Raw genomic sequence first — 4,299 nt, 5'->3', positions numbered from 1 at the left:
ATGTTCTTCAGATATTTCATGTGCAAAAGATGATAGTTTATCAGAGAGAGATGTCAACTGCTGCTCCAAGAGAGTTACTTTTGCATGCAACTCCTTATTCTCAAAACACTTGATTTGCAGTTGTCCTTGCACGATACGATTATTTGTCGATTTTATCTCAAGCTCAAAACTCTTTTCATTATATTGTGCCATCAATTTCACAATTGTTTGTTACATTGATGTCATTCCTTCCTGACACTTGGATGCCATTTGCTCCTCCTCAAATGGATTTAATGAGAAAATCTTCTTCTACATCTTGATCCTAAACAATTCATTGCCTGATTAGACACATTGTAACACCCCTAACCCGTCTCCGTCGCCGAATCAGGGTTACGAGGCATTACGAAACCAAGCTCACATAAACATAACTTTAATATCTAATTCCAAATGCAAGTCCAATTCATGAACATATATAATCAAATTCAAGCATGGAAACTAAACTCTTTTCCCATTGCTATTTACACAATAGGATTCAAAACTAACCAAAACATTATCAAGCCTATACATGCCATAAGATCGAGTTTAAATATTTAACAAAATACCAAAAGAAGTCGATAGTGTGATGGACTGTGCTGATGATCCCCGAGCTCGTAACGCGTCTCCAAATCTATAAAAACGAATGAACGAAAGCAAACGAAGTAAGCTTTTATAGCTTAGTAAGTCTCCAGCATAACTAAATGTATAATTATAAACACATAATTATTATAACCTTTTTAATCTATTCTACTGAAATTTCAACTAACACAACCAACTAACATTCATACATTATTCTACTCAGACCATTTCATTTATAGTCAGATATGTATACCTGTCGGATGAATTCAGTTTAATATATATATTATACAAAACAACATTACAATTGAATGTATACCACCGAGCATATATATACATATTATATACATATCAAACCGATTGTATATGTACACTCATGGTATGTTCTAAATCAATTCAAATCTAACACAAATATATATACATCAATCACATCTTATATTTGTTTGTATATAAATATACTCATTATGAATTTATACCTGAATACCTAGGTAACACATACATTCGAAATACACACACATATATATATATATATATATATATATATATATATCTCAAATGCATACATGATTAATTATCAAACACATAGGCTCAACATATATATGTTTAACTACCACATATCACCATATGCATTTATAAATTCAGCAATCACATATATCTAATGTACATATGTATTCATCGATTTCATATAATCACAAATCATAGATATATCCATTGCATATTCTAACACAATTTAAACAGATTCACCGGCATTTTGCCTGCTAGGCTTAAAGCCTGATTCAGTACACCGGCACTTAGCCTGCTAGACATATAGTCTGAAATGTATCACCGGCATTAAGCCTGCTAGACATATAGTCTGAAATGTATCACCGGCATTAAGCCTGCTAGACTTAAAGTCTGAAATGTATCACCGGCATTTAGCCTGCTAGACTTAAAGTCTGAATTACTTCACCGGCATTAAGCCTACTAGACGTAACGTCTGTATTATATTCAATCACTTTATAATAATTCAAACTAACAATTTCATATCTTCACTACCATTCAAAAACTTTTACGTGAATATACATACAAAATCGAAACTTTCACATACATATATAATTCCATACCAAATTTCGATTCAAGATTTTATACATGTGCATTTATACATATTCGAATCTACCATATGAATGTATAATTTCATACTCAATTTCAAAACAAAAACTTGTACATATATAAATGCACAATCAATCCTCGCATACTTATATAATGACATAACTAAATTCAATACACAACGCATACATGTATATTTGCATGCTTATTCGACTTTATATATATATATATACATACTTATATAATCATTCAAACCATATATATATATATACCTATATCTTATACATACCTTTGATTAATCCAATAATTTATACAAGATCATACTTGTATATTCGAACATGTTATATACAATATCTATAGTCCAAAGTTTATTCAACTATTATACTTTAAATTATAGCTCAATCATAAGATAAAATTAGTATGCATGTATAAATATTAACTTAATAACTTTTAGTTGCTAATAGACTTACCTCGGATATCAGCAAACACGATCGACTATTCGATTACCTTCGATTTCCCCCGATCCAAATTCGTTTTCTTCGTTCCTTGATCTAAACATAGTCAAATTTAACCCTTTTATTCATCAAATCATTCAATTTTATCCAAAAACACTTAAATGGGCAAATTACCATTTTGCCCCAGACATTTTACACTTTTTGCAATTTAGTCCCTATTGCATAAAACACAAAATACACAAAATCTCACAACACTATAGTTAGGCCGAATCTTCCTTGTATTCATACAAGTCCATACATTTCATTTATTTCACATTTTAGTCCCTCAAAAATTTATTTTCACAATCTAGCCCTAAATACTCAAATTCATCAAAAATCCCAAGACAAAACATGTTAATCTAAGACATATCTTCCATTATTCATCATCAAACATCCCAAAACACAAATATTCATCAATGGCATAATTCAAAATATTCATCAATTCACAAAATTAAGACATGGGTTTTGAAGTATTCAAAGCAACGATCTCAAAAACGTAAAAATCATCAAAAACCGAAACAATTTCATACCTTAATCAAGCTAGTAAAGTGCCGAAACCTTAAATGCCATGGATGTTTTCTTTCTTTGCAACATTCGGCCAACAAAAGAGATGATAATGGCTTGTTTTATGTTTTGTTTTATTATACTATACATTATTTATTAATTTACTTATTTAACCTTTAATAATTAATAAACAAAACATATATAATAAGGTCATATTAGTCCTTTGCCACCCACTATCTATGTTTTAGTCTAATTGCATCATTAATCCCCCATTTTAAAAAGACAACAACAATTAGGTACTTTTAGATTTAACCCCTAAATTTTTATTTTAAGCGATTTAATCCTTTTATTTAATCGGACACTCAAATGACAAAATTAAAACACGAAAATTTCACACAATTAAATTCACACATAATAAACACACAAAATAATATTAAAATATTTTTTTGACTCGGACTTGTGGTCCCGAAACCACTATGTCCTATTAGAGTCAAAACCGGGTTGTTACAACTCTCCCCCCCTTAGGAATTTTCGTCCCCGAAAATCTTACCAGTGAATAGGTTTGGATAACGCTCTTTCATTGTATCTTCTGACTCCCAAGTTGCTTCTTCAACTCCATGTTTATGCCACAACACTTTAACTAACGGAATTTTCTTATTTCGTAATTCTTTGATCTCACGAGCCAGAATGCTAATCGGTTCTTCTTCATATGACATATCAGGGTTAATTTCAATCTCCGTCGGACAAATCACATGTGAAGGATCAGATCGGTATCTACGGAGCATCGAAACATGAAATACATTGTGAATCTTTTCTACCTCAGGTGGTAACATCAATCTATAAGCAACCGGTCCGACACGCTCTATAATCTCATACGGTCCAATGAATCTTGGACTCAATTTGCCTTTACGACCGAATCTGAGTACTTTCTTCCATGGTGAGACTTTCAAAAACACTTTATCGCCGGTCTGAAATTCTATATCTTTTCTTTTCAAATCCGCATAAGATTTCTGACGATCCGATGCTGATTTCAGACTGTCCCGAATCACTTTCACTTTCTGTTCGGTCTCTTTAATCAAATCAACCCCGTGTATCTTATTTTCACTGAGCTCGGTCCAATACAGTGGTGTACGACATTTACGACCGTACAAAGCCTCATAAGGTGCCATTTTGATACTAGATTGAAAGCTGTTATTATAAGCAAATTCAATCAAAGGTAAATATCGTTCCCACGTACCTTCAAACTCAAGAATGCAACATCTCAACATATCCTCAAGTATCTGAATGATTCGCTCGGATTGACCATCTGTTTGCGGATGGAAAGCTGTGCTAAAATGTAGCTTCGTACCTAAAGCATCTTGTAATTTCTTCCAAAATCGCGATGTGAATCTCGGGTCTCTATCTGAAACGATAGAAATAGGCACACCATGCAATCTCACAATTTGAAAAACATACAATTCAGCAAGTTTATCGAGTGGGAAATCCGTGCGAATCGGAATAAAGTGCGCCGATTTTGTCAACCTATCAACAATAACCCAGATTGCATCTTTCTTACTCGGTGTCAACGGTAAACCGGATACAAAATCCATCGTAACTCTGTCCCATTTCCATTCAGGTATCATGA

Source organism: Gossypium hirsutum, chromosome A10, assembly GCF_007990345.1.
Source record: "Gossypium hirsutum isolate 1008001.06 chromosome A10, Gossypium_hirsutum_v2.1, whole genome shotgun sequence".
Lineage (NCBI taxonomy): Eukaryota > Viridiplantae > Streptophyta > Magnoliopsida > Malvales > Malvaceae > Gossypium > Gossypium hirsutum.
The sequence above is the reverse complement of the archived record's forward strand: the minus strand, read 5'-3'. Positions refer to the sequence as shown.